This window comes from Lissotriton helveticus, chromosome 5_1 (genome assembly GCF_964261635.1).
Source record: "Lissotriton helveticus chromosome 5_1, aLisHel1.1, whole genome shotgun sequence".
Lineage (NCBI taxonomy): Eukaryota > Metazoa > Chordata > Amphibia > Caudata > Salamandridae > Lissotriton > Lissotriton helveticus.
Window position 1 is genome coordinate 1,568,972,997 of NC_136065.1, and position 16,942 is coordinate 1,568,989,938.

General features: G+C 43.3%; 1 pseudogene; it reads left to right on the forward strand.

The window, feature by feature from the left end:
* Positions 1-428: 428 nt before the first annotated feature.
* Positions 429-16,931, forward strand: LOC144752697 (serine/threonine-protein phosphatase 4 regulatory subunit 1-like; annotated as a pseudogene).
* The last annotated feature ends 11 nt before the right edge of the window (positions 16,932-16,942 follow it).

Here is a 16,942-nt window from a genome sequence, read left to right on the forward strand (position 1 = left end):
TGTCACAGGTTTTGGGATGACAGAAGGACTGGTAAATTGATAAAAAATAAATAAAAATGGTTAGAAAGATTGCAAGAGTGGCAGAGACTGTGGGTGTGATAGACAGATAAAGAAACCGGGAGAATTGCACGATTTGGAGTGAGACAGGAACTGGGACTGTGAAGGACAGGGAAGATGAATATGGTAGTGAGAGTGGTAGGAACTGTGTGCAGAGATGGGGAAGAGTGGCAGGGACGGGTTGTGAGAGCGATTGAGATGGCAAGGTGACAAGCACTGGGGGGCAGGGGTGACAGCGACTGAGGTAGCCACAGGTACCAACAAGATGACAGGGACTGGGGGGTGACAGGGATGTAGTGAGTGATATGGAGGGTAAGAAGACCCACTAGGGTGATAAGGAGGGTAACATCTCGCTTTTACAGCTTATGACTATGTTTAGTCAGATGAGATCAGGTTCACCCTGGGACCCCTGTCCCCCTAAAATCCTTCATCTGGCCCGGGAGGCAACAGCCCATTTCCTCACAGGGATTTTCAATCAGATGTTCTCTGTTGGATATTTTCCAACTGTCAGGAAGAAGGCATCTATTCTTCCGCTGTTGAAAAAAACAAACTTAGATACTCTGGATGAGAACAGCTACAGGCCCATCTCCCATCTTCCCATGCCCGCTAAGATCATTGAGAAGGCCATGAACATAGAACTTACCAAGTTCATGGAGGATTACAAGCTATTAGACTGCGTGCAATATGGCTTCAGAAGTCAACATGGCACAGAGCTGGCCCTGATCAATGTGTCAGAAGAAATCAGAGTGGTTCTGGGTAAAGGTGTGAAGTCAGCTTTGATCCTTCTGGACCTCTCTGTGGTGTTCGACATGGTTGACCACAATAGGCTCGTTAGCCGCCTCTCTTCTGTTGGGATCAGGTGCAAGGCTATGGCTCTTCTGAAGTCCTTTCTCTCTGACAGAGAACAACGGGGGGAGCCGGATGGGCACAGTTCATCCTGGTTCACCCTGCCCTGCGGGGTGCCACAGGGCTCTTTGCTGAGCCCAACAATCTTCAACCTGGATGTTACCCCTCTCTCCTTGCTCATAAAATCCTTTGGATTCAAAACAGTGTTGTATGCAGATGAAATGCAAATTGTGGCATCCTTCTCTGGAGATCCCAGGGACACTGCTCTAAGACTTCAAGATTACCTGCGTGCAGTCCGAGGTGCTTCTATTTGGACATGACACCTCTTTCTGGCAATCAAGCCGGTGGCCACAGGAAATGGGCGAAATCCCCACTTCCGTCTCTAAGGAGAAAAACCTCAGAGTTTACTTTGATTCCAAGCTATCCTTTGAGGGGCAAACATATGCAATCACCTCTTCCTGTTTTTTCATGATCAAAATCATCAGAAAGATCCTCCCTTTCATCCCACTTGAACTCCAGAAAGCGGTGGTAACAGCGTTTATATTGTCCAGATTGGATTATTGCAGTGGGCTGTTTCTCAACATACGTGCATGTTTTCTCAATAAAATGCAGGTCCTGCAAAATGCAGCAGCTTGTCTGCTGCTTGATATCCCCAAACATAAATCGGTGGCACATGCCCTACCAACTTTGCATTGGCTACCTATTAAAAGAAGGATCAAATGTAAGGCCTTCTGCATTGCCTTTAAGGCACTTCATGGACTCAGCCCTGACTTCTTGGCAAACAAGTACAAGTGGTATCTTCCCGAGAGGCAGCTCCGCTCTGCAACATTCGCAAATCTTGTAGTCCCCAGGGCCAAAACGTCTCCTGGGGGGAGGGCGTGGAGGGGCGGGAGAGAAGCTTTGTTGCAGTTGCTTGAGTCCCTAAAGGCCTGGGCCAGGGCAGCTGGGGAGAACCCAAGGGGGTGGGAAGATGTTCCCCCCAACCTCACCCGAGAGGGGGGTGAGGATGAGACCTTTCCCATTGTGACTATTACAGGATGTTATTATGACTTGCCAAAGACTAAAGCTAAAATTCCCCTTAATTGTGCTTCTATAATGTCTTATTTAACCAGCAATTAAAAAGGAGATCCACAATGTAAAAGCCCAGTTGGGGATGGGTGATGGGAATGAGGTTGTTAATATTCCCCCATTGGTAGCCCCTTGCAAATCAGAAACTGACTTTGTCTCGGATATCTCACCAGGCCTTATTGGATCAGTATATATCCATGACTGATCCATCTCGTGCACAGACTGTTGACACAGAGATTGCTAAACACTGTGCCTACAGCCTTCCAGGTGTGGCACTGACAGTCGGAAGGCAAAATTGGCACTGTCTGCAAGATACCTACGAGACACTGGCTTCAGACATGCAGTGGAAAGTTCGGAGAACGCTAGCCTTCTCTATCCATGAGATCGCTGTGGTTCTTGGAGATAAACTCACGGCTGCAGATCTGGTTCCAGTCTTCAACGGGTTTTTAAAAGATTTAGATGAAGTTAGGATTGGTGTTCTTAAACACTTGTATGATTTTTTTAAAGCTCCTCCACTTAGACAAAAGAAGAGAATATCTTTACCAGCTGCAAGAATTCTTAGTGACCGATAACAGCCGGAATTGGCGCTTTCGAGCAGAACTGGCAGAGCAGCTGATTCTGCTATTAGAGCTGTATACTCCAAGGGATATATATGATTACTTGCGGCCAATTGCACTTAACCTCTGTGCAGACAAAGTATCTGCTGTCCGATGGATATCCTACAGACTGGTAAGCGAGATGTTAAAGAAGCTTTATTTAGCTACAACACCTACATTTGCATTAGACCTCATGTCTGAACTTGTTGAACGATTTTGTCGTTGTCCCAAGTGGTCTGGCCGGCAAACATTTGTCTACATCTGCCAGGCTATCATTGAAGACGATTGCCTTCCCATAGACCAGTTTGCTCTCCATCTGTTGGTGCACCTGCTCCATTTGGCATCGGATAATGTTCCAAATGTTCGAGTTCTTCTTGCAAAAACGTTAAAGCAAACACTTTTAGAAAAAGACTGCTTCCTGAACTCTCCGAACTCTCATCAGGAAGCTGTGGAACAAACCATCATGGCTTTGCAGATGGATCAGGACAATGACGTGAAATATTTTGCGAGTATACCACCGCTGCCACCAATGTTGGAAAACGAGGCAGCATCTGTGAGGCCTGCACAAATAACAGGATGTATGACATTACAACGCATGCTTTTACCACGCATGCCTTTACAACGCGGTATTTACAACGAACACCCCTACAACGCACAGCGCCCTGGGGCGCTGGATAGTGAACAGTTCAATTTACTATTCCAACTCCAGTCCCCGTGGATAGTAGGGAAGGTGTTGGATAGTAAACTAAATCTATTCCCTATCCTAGAGCGCCCCCCAGCGCAATGCGTTGCAAAGGCACTCGTTGTAAATACCGCGTTGTAAAGGATGTTTCCCCAAATAACATGACTACGTTTGTCCTTCACTGGGAACCAAACACCCAATTGTAGCACCTGACTCTCAGAGGGTAGCGTTGCAGAGCAGTCTGAGGCTTACTCAAGGGAGGTGGTGTGGGCTAGTAATCGCCATTTGCAGGGGCGCAAAAATAACACTCAATAATTGATTGTCCAGTCTGTACTTTGCTTTATAAAAGTAATAGTACATTTATTAAACACACACACTACTCAATACTATGCAACAATTTACAAATATACATAAGCTGTTGGAATTACTTTGTGACATTGCATAACATCTCCACCCCTCCCGCAGGGGGGGTGGGGTCTAGTACCACCACTCCCATGTATGCACATCATCTTGCCCCCAATGCAATTAGTTGAACCTATCCTGGAGCGAGGACCCTGCGCACTGACACCATCCCAGTGGCGTGCCCCTCCCCTTACCTCAACAAGCATTAAACAGGGATACACCTGCCTTGGTGACACATGACCCTGACCAAGCATCTCCTACTGACCCTAAAGTATACACCTCTACATCTTAAGGGCTAACAGTCTGGGGTCTTCACCTAAGCGCAGCAGCAAGACTACATGTTTACGCACACTTTAGAATGACAATAGTCAGCACATTTGGATATCATTAACAATGCATTGCAATTACAGCCCCTAAAGGCATCACAGATGATCACAGGATTAAGTTGTAAGTACTGTCAGACACCCTAGCAGGAGTGTCTAGCCACTTAAATCCACTTTGCTTGTGACATCACCTTACACCTGTACTTCACATTGAACATCAGTCCCTCTAAAAGAAATAACCATTAATAAATGCATTTCAGTGCAATTACACCATTTCACCTCCAGGGGATACCCTTCTCGAGACATCTTCAACTCAGCCCTTCAATCTTTGATGCACTTCTCAATGAACCCCCAGCTGTAGAACAAAAGTTCCAGCCTAGGAGATGATGCAATCTTCGCTGAGCGTTGAGGGGTTATTCTTTTTAAATCCTCAAGAAACTTAGAGTGAGAAACCTCCTGTGATTCTGGGCAAATCACTTAATCTCCCCGTGCCTAAAATGAAAGTAACTGGAAAAACCTAAAAATGTAACGTAACTCGAAAAATATGTAAAGCGCTCTGATACCTGATTCGGTTCGGGTCTAGTTCGCGCTATATAAAACTCTGCAAAAAAAAAAAAAACTCCCGGCTTTCAGTAAAGCTTAAAAACTCTGTTTTTTTAAAACTAGCTGTCCCGTCTCCTCGAACCCCCCGCACAGCTCACACATCAAGATGAGCTGCCACGCCTAGACACCTCCGGGTATTAGAACGCGTTATAAATCCAAATTTCATTCCAACAAAGCCTGAGAGCGTTAAAGGTGGGGATGGTGACAGAGATGTGACAGTGATAGGGTTCGGGAGTGTGATGGGTATTGGGATGTGACAAGGGACCGAGAGTGAGATAGGACTCAGGAAAATCCACCTGCTCCCACTGCAGATGTATCAGCCATGCTAGCCACACTCCCCCTGAAGGCCTCCCTATACTTATTAGCCAAATCTTATCTTCCCCCTACCTCCAATCAATACCTACCTGCACCCAGCTGCATCACTACCCACCTGCTCACACCTCAGTTAGTCACTAGCCACGCGCTGAAGGATTGCCGCATTAGCGGAGCTGCCAGGAAGGAGGGGACTCCAACCCCCAGAGGCTCCTGAGCCTGTAGGCGCTTTCCCACTGTGTCACTCCCGCTGCTCCGGAGGTCCCTAAAACCAGCACAGGGCCCCGCAACACGGGACACGCATGGGTGTGCCGGGGCCGGGCCAAGCCCGGGCCAAGGGCGGGCCCATCAGCGACTGACAGAGGCTGGGCTGGACAACCCTTCTGACGTGTGGAAGCCAGCATGGGTAAGCGTAAATTAAGTTGCTCAAATGACTTGCCAAAGACTAAAGCTAAAATTCCCCTTAATTGTGCTTCTATAATGTCTTATTTAACCAGCAATTAAAAAGGAGATCCACAATGTAAAAGCCCAGTTGGGGATGGGTGATGGGAATGAGGTTGTTAATATTCCCCCATTGGTAGCCCCTTGCAAATCAGAAACTGACTTTGTCTCGGATATCTCAGCAGGGGCCCATGATTCTATTCAAGGGAAAAAAACTAAGCCGCACTCAACCCAGGAATCCTCCTTGGGAATTGCTAATAATACATCTGTGACTTCTCCAACTGAACTGTTTTTAGCACCTATGAAGAAAAAAAGAAAGAAAGGAGCTAAGGGAGGAGCCAACAAAAACGTTTTTGCCCCCCAGGTGGTGCCTGGTAGTCACGTAAATGTTAAAGAAAGGCAACCATCTCAATCTGGAGCTATACCCAAAGATATTTCTATGAATATTATTCTGACTCATATTGACACTTTATTTGAGACATTGAGAGTGTAACTAATAAATTGTATGAAATATGGGGTGGATGGAATTATGAAGAAATTGCCATATCTTGAGAGCAAATGGGAGGGGGTGGCCCGTTTGAATACCATTCCGAAAGAGAATGACAATTTGGGAAATAGATGATGTGTATCATCCTGTAGGAATGGTAATATAAATATGGGCGGGGTGATTGTCGCAGATGAATAATGTGCTAGTACCTCACTGCTTGGCCCCCAGAAACCTACTTAGCTCCCCCAGGAAATTAGAAGAGATTCCAATCAGTTGGTTAATACAGAATCTTATAGGAGAGCTGATACTCAATCTATGGTTAACTTGCCCAAGCCGAGTGGCTTGGTGAGTTCTGTAAGGCTCCATCTGCCTCCGGAAGCTACACCTTTAGTTGCTGTTCTCACTGGGGTACCTAACCTTAACGTAAATACCAGGGAAACTACGGAAGATTTAATACGCAAAGTTAGATTTTGGTGCTCCAGACACTCTGAGGGAGGCTCAAAGGTGTCCCCTCATAACATAATGGCCAGACGCATTGATTGGGTAGGCCATTGTACTAAAAATATTGTGGGAGATTGTGTTGTGGTCAACTTTGATAGAAAGGATGTAGCAGGTTGGCTCTTCAGGGCCACACAGCATGGTGAAAATGAGGGAATTAGAGCATTTCCACTGGGGGTGTTTTATCCACCTAAAACATCTTAAAGGGAAAACAGCTTACTGACCTTTTTTGGGCCATACCCAAGAGGGAATAGACAAAGATTGGATAACAGGCCCCTGTTGATTGAGGATCGCCGCTTAGTTAGCGGGAACTCTTAGAAACCCTTTAACCCCGAGGGATACCAACGGAGCGGGCCCGGTTAGCAGTGGTGTGGAAACATCAAACAGATTTGAATCGCTATCCAGGTTAGATGGCAATGATTGACTAACCATCATCCCCCTTGCCCAGGTACAGGAGGAGGATATAGAGAGGGCACCTATATTTGATTTGCCCCAACTACATATGTCATATGAAATTGGACTAGCAAAAATACTTAGCTGGAATATTGCTGGGTTAAGAAATAAAATGGAAGATGTTAATTGGATTACTTTTCTAAAAGATTATGAAATTGTTGGGCATTAGGAATCATGGGAAGTGGATAGTACATTTTGGTTATATGGTTTTACTACTTACTTTGAACCTGCTAGACCATCAGTTATGGGAAGACCGAAAGGGCGTTTGATCACCTTCATCTCTTTAAAGGTTACAGGAAGTCATCGTAAACTAGAAATAGGATTAGCAAACAGTCTAGGTATTGAAATTATACCTGTAAACTCAATCAAAATTTTTGTCAATGTTTATAATTTATTCGATAGAAATACAGTCACGGAGCATTTGTTTAGCCTTAAAACCTATTTAGAGGGTTATAAGGAGAACCAATCTACACCTTATTCCGTTGTCATTTTAGGGGATTTTAATCTACATTTATGCTATAAAAGCTGCTGTGTCTCTGATAGTTTAGTGCCAGTTAGGTTCCCAGAGATACATTTTGAACATACATCATAGAGGGGCACATGCATCATTGAGACATTTTGCACTTCTTAATTTGCGAAAAATACCGAATTGCAAATTAAGAATTGCAAAATGCTATGCATCATTTTTTTCGGTATTTATTTGTGATTCGGTAAAAATCGCAATTTTTACCGAATCCCAAATAAATACCGAATTCTTAAGTGCATTTTCGCAATTCCTATTGATTCCTATGGGCCAAAAGGCCCATAGGAGTCAATGGGAAGGCATTTACAGATTCGCAATTTGTTGATGCATTCCAAGGGTGCAGGGGGGGATCCAAAGGATCCCCCCTTGCACCCCTGAAATGCATTTGAAAGTGCATGTTTCACACACACATGTCCTAAGGACATGTGTGTCTGTAACATGAGAGTTTAAAAAATGAATTTTTTTGCTTTTTGACAGATTTTCGCAAATTACCACGAGGTTCAACCTCGTGGTAATTTGCACTTCCAATTTCAAAATTCGCATATTTTTTTAAAATGATGCATTGCATTTAAGGAATCGCACAAATGCGATTCCTTAAATGCATTTGCATTTTTAAGAAATGCAAAAAAATGCGAATATTGGAAAAGAGTTTGATGCATCCCAAAAACGTATTTAGGAAGTGCAAACGGCCGAATTTACCGATTCGCACCGTTTGCACTTCCTAAATAGGTTGATGCATGTGCCCCAGAGTGATTTTCTGGAGCATATCATAGCAGACCTGGGTCTCTCATATCCAACTAATCTATGTGATATGGACATCATTCCATCCTTTAAAGGAAGGGGAAACCATACGACCATTGACTATATCTTTTTAAATTCTGCCCTTGAACCATATGTTGAAGATTATATGGCTATGTGGTCTCAATTTAGTGACCACAATCCCATACATCTAATTTTGGGGGGGTGGTGGTGGTATTGGCCTTAAATTGTTTGCCAATAAATGGGCACTAACAGCAGTAATTAAGAACACAGATCACCGCCGTAGACTGAAATGGTGTATGGTAATCCTGGAGGATTTCTGTAATGATCTAGTTACAAAAGTAGGCCCAGAAATTGAGCTATGTTGCGATAGTGGGGCTAGCAAAAATGGGATTTTAACTGCCTAGGGTAACATTTGTATACAGGTAGTAAAGATCTTTCGTATACCCGTAAGGAATACCCAAATAGACGAGAGAGGTGGTTTGACCACAGGTGTTCAGTGGTGCATCAGCGACAAATTCTGGAATGTTGTCAACAGACCATTCTTCTCTGATAATAAGGGCAGTTTACTGGAGTGTAATATCCCTGAAGAGGATTGCTCAACTATTTTAAAGATATATATGGGGATCAGGGTGAACCGAACCCAGGAGTCCCGCTTATGGGGGCAATAAATATTCCTTAACTTTTACAGATAGGGAAATAGTGGTGGCCATAGCCCAAATATCGAGAAATAAAGCCCCCGTTCCAGACGGGGTTCCTGCAGACCTTTATATAACCAATATACCTCTCTGGTCTAAATTGCTAGCCAATGTTTTTAATAAAGCGTGTGAAGTTGGTTTACCACAATCCTCGTCATAATCAGTAACAGCACCATTTTTTTAGAAGGGGAACCGAATTGATCCGCGTAGCTATAGGCCAATTTCTTTGATAGACCCAGTCGTGAAGGTTTTAGGCAGAGTGATTTTGGTCAAACTCACAGAGTGGCTCAATGACGCTAATATCCTCTCAAATCTACAGTATTGATTTAGGAAAGGGAGAGGTACTACGGACCAGTGCCCAAACTTGCTTCTATTATCTGAGAAATATACGATCACGAAGAAGGGCTCACTCCATTTGGCATTTATGAATCTTTCATCAGCCTTTGACAGTGTTAATAGATCCAAGTTTGACATCTGCTACTGAAGTTAGGAGTGGATGAAAATATTGTACATTTTTTGGCGGATCTGCATCAATATCTCAGAGCCACAGTGAGATTTGACCAAAAAGTCAACCTAACACGTAGCATCCGTATTATCAAAGGAGTGAGACAGGGTTGCATATTAGCCCCTCTTTTATTCACCCTATATATTAACAATCTTGAATCAGTTTTAGTGGGTGCTAGTTTGGACATTCCCCGTGTAGGAGAGAGATTAATTCTGGCTCTCCTATACGCGGATGATGCTGCCTTATTAGCCAGAATGGCGAGTGGCCTACAGCATTTTTTAACAACATTTGCCACTTTTATGAAGTCCTTGGACTTAGATGTTAAGTTCTCTAAGTCTCACATTATGATTATGGGGGTAAAGCCTAAGAAATGTAAGACCCATTACTGTAACGGGAATGAATTAACACAGGTGGCGTCATTTTTATATTTAGGAGTGTTATTTGACGAAAAGGTCACATGGATCCCACAAATGAAAGCCAAAAGAAACATACTGGCCAGATCAACTAGTGCAGTCCTAGACTTCGCCCGCAGATTGGGATCGTATCTATGCATGCTATGTTAAATATCTGCAGGGCTAAATGCCTTGCTATAGCTAGCTATGGTCCTGATCTATGGGGATACAGAGAAGCCTGTGATGTCCAAATAGTGGAAAACAAGTTTTTAAGAAACTTGCTATCCGTGCCGCAATCGACATCTACCTATATCATACACCAAGAAATGGGTATAGGTTTTATATCTGTTGTCATAGGAATTGCTCCTCTACTTAAAGGGATAGGTATTTGAACCAACCCGGAGCTTGAGATGAAACGCGAAATTATTCACGATTGTTTAGCTCTCGATTTAGCTAGCAGTATCCCGTGGTTAAATTATGTAAAAAGGATTACATCTTATTTGGGGAGATCTGAGCTATTTAGCTCCCCGGAGAAACTCCTAAAGGCGGACATGCTCTGGGTTAAAAGCACGTACATGCAGTTATCACAAATCGATAGAGAGTCCAAGGAATTAAGGAAACCTCTTGTGCGGGCACACCAGTTGTTATGTACATCACAAACAATTGAGCCATACTTAACTATAGTTACAAATCATCATCAGTGTTTTCTTCTGGTGAGATTCAGATTGAATCAATTACACTTGCTCCATGCTGAAAAAATGGGATGGAAAAAAATGGAGGATTTGAATGTATGTACTTGCGATTATTTTTCCAACCAGGACTCAATGCATTTTGTATTATTTTGTGATAATTTTTTGCACCTCAGAAACCGGTTCATTTTATCAATTTTAAAAGGCAAAGGATTTGCCCAGGCTAGACCGGCTTTTATATATTTACAAATGTTGAATAACGTTTGGGAAATTTTTAATATATCTAGCTTTTTGACCGCTTCTGTCAGATTAAGGAGAAAAGGAAGAATTGCTAATAATGAGCATTCCTTTTAGAAAATTAATGAAATTATGATGTGTATATTGATGATTTAGATTTTGCCACTGGTATTCTATGAAGAACGAACGTGATTTTTTAATAGTTTTTAAAATAGTTTTTATTGTGTATTTTGTAGTATGCTTTTATGGTTTTAATTAACCGAATAAAGTGAATTTGACGGACTGGCACTAGCCACCTCATTATTTACCTGCGCCATTTCCCTCCACATACCCCCTCCCACCCACTAGTACCAGTCTGGCACGACTATACACACTCCAGACCCAACTCACTCACCCCACATCTCATTCACTAAACACCAGCCCCTACACCCCTGGCTCTAATTTAGCCACTCGCTTACCTCACCTGTCACAACCTACTTGCTTCCACATCCTCTACCAGCCTTACCTCTACACCCCTGCCTCACCTCAGTCACAATCCACCTGCCTCACCTCAGTCACTACTCACGTGTACCAAAATGTATCCCTAGTCCCCCCTTACTAGGTGACTTGCTGCAAAAGCTCTAACCCCATATTAGTCACCAGTTGCCACCACACCCCCTGCCGCCACCGCAGTCCCTACCCACCCGCTGCAACATCCCTGCCCACATTCCAGATGCTGCCCACTCCAAGCCCCTACCCTAGCAGCATAACCCCTACACCATAACCCCACCTTGCCGCCTGCACTCCTGCCCCCACCAAGGCTACAATATAGCTGCCCCCTCAGTGGCGTAACAAAGGCCCCTACAGCCCCTGCAGTGCTGGTGGCAGGAGCGAGCTCCAGGCCACCCTCCCTTTATTGCAGTTTCCTGGCCTGAGATCTCCAGAGTAAGTCCGGAAGGGGACCACTCCATGCACTTTGCAGTGGGGCCCCCTCATTTCGTTAAGCCACTGTTGCCGCCTTAAAATTAACAAAACCGAAGACAGAAAATCATCCCAGCCCTGCTGACCCCAGAGACACTATACAGGGTAGTGAGACAAAATATCGAAATTAAAATATTGATATACAATAATATCGATGTTTTAATTTCGATGGTATAGAATATCGATGTCCAAAATATCGACAGACAGAATATCTTTTTTTTATGGTATGTATGTTACTAATATCGAAAATATCGAAATTTACTAATGTCAAAATTTTGTTTAGTGTTATGTATTTTATTATGTTGTTTATATGTTTGTTAAATATGTTTTGTAATGTATGTTTGAAAATTAGTAAATTTGTTTACATTTTGCGTTTTAGTATCAGAGCGGGTTCTGGGTTTATAGGGGAATAGGGTGGGAAGTAATTTAATAATAATTAATTAATTAATATATTTTTGTAAATAATTTTAATTATTAATTAATGGGTAATTAATTAATATTAATTAGTTAATTAATTAATATATTGTTGTGAATATTCTTAATTAATAATTAATTGGTAAATAATGTATATTAATTAGTTAATTACATTAATTAGAGTTAATGTTTTAATATATATAAATTATTTAGAGTTAATGTGCTTATATATTTAATTTTTTGTTATTGTCAATTAATAATTAATTGGTATTTAAATAATATTAAATATTTAATTAAATTAGAGTTAATGTGCTTATATATATAATGTTTTTGTTATTGTTAATTAATAATTAATCGGTAATTATTAATTATTAAGTGATTAAATGATGTGATTTATTCATGTGTAGTGTGTTGTGTGTTTATAGGGGAAAAGGGTGTGATATAATTAAATGTAATTAATTAAAGAGATTGTATTTATTTGTTGGTATTTATTGTTAATAATTAGTAATTAATATGTGTTAATTAGTTCATTTATAATTACATCAATTTAGTAATATTAATTGTTATTAATTGATTAATAGAAATGTATATTAATTTTGTTTTTTTGTATGTGTAGTGTGTTGTGTGTTAAAGGGGGAGTAGTGTGGGAAGTAATTTTTACCCCCATGCTATCCAACGCTATTCCTACTGTTGCACCCTCTGTAGTGGGAATAGTAATTTTTACCCCTACGCAATCCAACGCTTTCCCTACTGTTGCACTCTCTGGAGTGGGAATAGTAAATTTTACCCCTACGCTATCCAACGCTTTCCCTACTGTTGCACACTCTGGAGTGGGTATAGTAATTTTTACCCCTACGCTATCCAACGCTTTCCCTACTGTTGCACCCTCTGGAGTGGGAATAGTAATTTTTACCCCTACGCAATCCAACGCTTTCCCTACTGTTGCACTCTCTAGAGTGGGAATAGTAATTTTTACCCCTACGCTATCCAACGCTTTCCCTACTGTTGCACCCTCTGGAGTGGTAATAGTAAATTTTACCCCTACGCAATCCAACACTTTCCCTACTGTTGCACTCTCTGGAGTGGGAATAGTAATTTTTACCCCTATGCTATCCAACGCTTTCCCTCCTGTTGCACCCTCTGGAGTGGGAATAGTAATGTTTACCCCTATGCTATCCAACTCTTTCCCTGCTGTTGCACCCTCTGGAGTGGGAATAGTAATTTTTACCCCTATGCTATCCAACGCTTTCCCTCCTGTTGCACCCTCTGGAGTGGGAATAGTAATGTTTACCCCTACGCTATCCAACGCTTTCCCTACTGTTGCACTCTCTGGATGGGAATAGTAATTTTTACCCCTATGCTATCCAACGCTTTCCCTACTGTTGCACCCTCTGGAGTGGGAATAGTAATTTTTACCCCTACGCTATCCAACACTTTCCCTACTGTTGCACCCTCTGGAGTGGGAATAGTAATTTTTACCCCTACGCTATCCAACGCTTTCCCTACTGTTGCACCCTCTGGAGTGGGAATAGTAATTTTTACCCCTACGCAATCCAACGCTTTCCCTACTGTTGCACTCTCTGGAGTGGGAATAGTAATTTTTACCCCTACGCTATCCAACGCTTTCCCTACTGTTGCACTCTCTGGAGTGGGAATAGTAATTTTTACCCCTATGCTATCCAACGCTTTCCCTACTGTTGCACCCTCTGGAGTGGGAATAGTAATGTTTACCCCTATGCTATCCAACTCTTTCCATGCTGTTGCACCCTCTGGAGTGGGAATAGTAATTTTTACCCCTAAGCTATCCAACGCTTTCCCTACTGTTGCACTCTCTGGATGGGAATAGTAATTTTTACCCCTATGCTATCCAACGCTTTCCCTACTGTTGCACCCTCTGGAGTGGGAATAGTAATTTTTACCCCTACGCTATCCAACTCTTTCCCTACTGTTGCACCCTCTGGAGTGGGAATAGTAATTTTTACCCCTACGCAATCCAACGCTTTCGCTACTGTTGCACTCTCTGGAGTGGGAATAGTAAATTTTAACCCTACGCTATCCAACGCTTTCCCTACTGTTGCACTCTCTGGAGTGGGAATAGTAATTTTTACCCCTACGCTATCCAACACTTTCCCTACTGTTGCACCCTCTGGAGTTTGAATAGTAATTTTTACCCCTACGCAATCCAACGCTTTCCCTACTGTTGCACTCTCTGGAGTGGGAATAGTAATTTTTACCCCTACGCTATCCAACGCTTTCCCTACTGTTGCACCCTCTGGAGTGGGAATTGTAATTTTTACCCCTACGCAATCCAACTCTTTCCCTACTGTTGCACCCTCTCGAGTGGGAATAGTAATTTTTACCCCTACGCTATCCAACGCTTTCCCTACTGTTGCACCCTCTGGAGTGGGAATAGTAATTTTTACCCCTTCGCTATCCAACGCTTTCCCTACTGTTGCACCCTCTGGAGTGGGAATAGTAATTTAAACCCCTACGCTATCCAACGCTTTCCCTACTGTTGCACCCTCTTGAGTGGGAATAGTAAATTTTACCCCTACGCTATCCAACGATTTTCCTACTGTTGCAATGGTTAAATGTATATGTATTAGTTATATTTTTTTAATATGTTTTAATGTTTATATTTAATATTTCTAAAATTATATGTATTTTTAATATATATATATATATATATTTTTTAAGGTTTTATTGAAGAAAACAAGAGAAATTTACATATATCGGGTGTCATATATAAGATACAATATAGCGATAGGTGAGCGACTAAATCAATGCGGGAAATACAGTTCACAGGAGTATGCAAGTCAACCTAGTTAGGTACATTAAAAAGGGAAAATACTATCAACAGTCCAGCAAAGTAGCATCCAGCAGGGCTCACCCACCCATATTTCAGGATAATGAAGACCAAATTAGACACCCCGATACATAAGAAAATCGATATAGGATAAACGACCCATCTCTCGTAAAAGAAAAAAAAAGGGAAAGAAAAAAATGGCCATAGAACTAAACTAAGGCAAAATAACAAATCCCTCCCCAATCCCCCCACCCTGCACCCCTGCAATGGCTACGGCCCAACCCCACTGGCAGTGTGCCTGTCGCCCCGGAACTAGTCCTAAAAGAAGGAAAAAGAGAAAGTGGAGGAGGAAATATCAAACAGACCTCCGGTCTCCCTTACCCCCCACCAGTAGCAAACCGCCCCTACACGTATCCAGAATAATACAATGCAACGATTAAAATCAGACGGGGGGGGAGTTTGTAAGAACCACCCAACTCCCGCGCCATTATAGGTTACCAATCCCGTATCAAGTGAAGTCATAGTTCAAACCCATCCAGTCAAAGTCAACCCTGGCCGCTGCGATTCTTCATGCAAGCCCTGTCCGCTCGATCCGCCATTCCAATGAGTATATCAAAATGTTGGGAAAGTTCAAAGTCAGTACGGAAGGATTGAAGCCAGGATAATAGTACACAAAGTCTGAGAGTCAAACTATGTTTGCTGTCCACCAAAGATAGGTCTCTAGAGCGTATTTGAACCATCCAGGAGAAAAAGGGGGGAGAGGTGACACTCCTACAGTCACTGGAGAATTCGCTCCGACATATAAGATCATCCATGTCCATCTGGGGCGGCATCGGCATAGGGCAGGATGTACATTCGATAGTCCCGGGCTTGCTAGCAGTCGTTCGGGGGCGACAGAAAATACCAAGTCTGGCTTCAGCGCGGGGCCCTCCGTCTCAGACACTTCCTGCTCCGCGGGTAAAACAGCTTGTTCCAGAACCAACAAAGGGTTGGAGTCCGGTCTCCGGCAGATGATATCGACCGTTACGACCATCCTCTGGACGATGGCGGTGGCCTGTGAATGGAGCTCCCCAATGGCGGCCATTACAGTATGCAGCGACGGTATACATTCCACCCGCTCCATCGCCCCTCACGAAGCGACCGAGCAGGTCTCTGAACCCCGGAGGTCGACTACTCCGGGGCACCAGGCACAGGCAAATCCGGTGACAACTGTGGGCACTCTCAAAAGCGCGATCTCAACACCGTCGCCGCCAGCGAGGAACCAAGCCCATCGACCCCGGGAGCACAACGGGGCCTCCGGGCAGTGGATCCCCGACCACAGCAACCGATGCGTCACGCCGCCGCAGCTGCGAGATAAAACTGCCACCAGTCCACCATCCAAAACGGAGAAGAAACACTCCAATTCGGGAGACCGGACGCTACCCACGTCCCGCGGCCGATGTTATTAAACTCCAACCCGGCTGGGTGAGAAATCGAGGCCCCGGCTTCAACTCTGGGTTAGGCCGAGAATGGGACACAACGTATCTTCGTCATTAAAGCAGCTAGAAATTCCGGGATTGCACCTTTAGAGTCAGGAACACCTCAGCTGCACGGGAGTCCGGTGAGAAATCAGGATAATCATCAGGATTTATGAGCAACTGGCGGAGGTCGGCGGAGCCGGGAGCTTATGCGGCCATCTTGGTTGCTAGCGTAGCTTCTCCCCTCTTTAAAATATTTTTACATTATTATTAATACATTTAAAAAAACAATATTTTTATTTTCAATATTTTTGTACTACGATATTAATTTTTCGATATTTGTGTACTTACCTTTATGAAGATATAACTCCGATATTTTTGACTTCGATATTTTTGTGTCGATATTTTTGTAGGTAGATATTCTGTCTGTCGATATTATGTCATAGATTCACTATACTGCAGTGTACAGCTACACCTCTTCATGACTGCGGCCCTAGAGACGCCATTCCATGTACCCACCTTCCCCCGAGATATCACCCCTTTAAACTCTTCTGGAACCCCTCTAATCACTGAACATCCAGCATTGCCCCCCAAGCCTCCCAGCCAACCTGCTCTGTTCTCCTTATAACTTATACGAAATGATATTTGCCTGAACCCTTTCCTAAGGGTTTCTTTTTTGCCTCGCAGTACCTCACCCTCTGCCGGCAGATCACAACGCTGTAAGCACCCTGCAT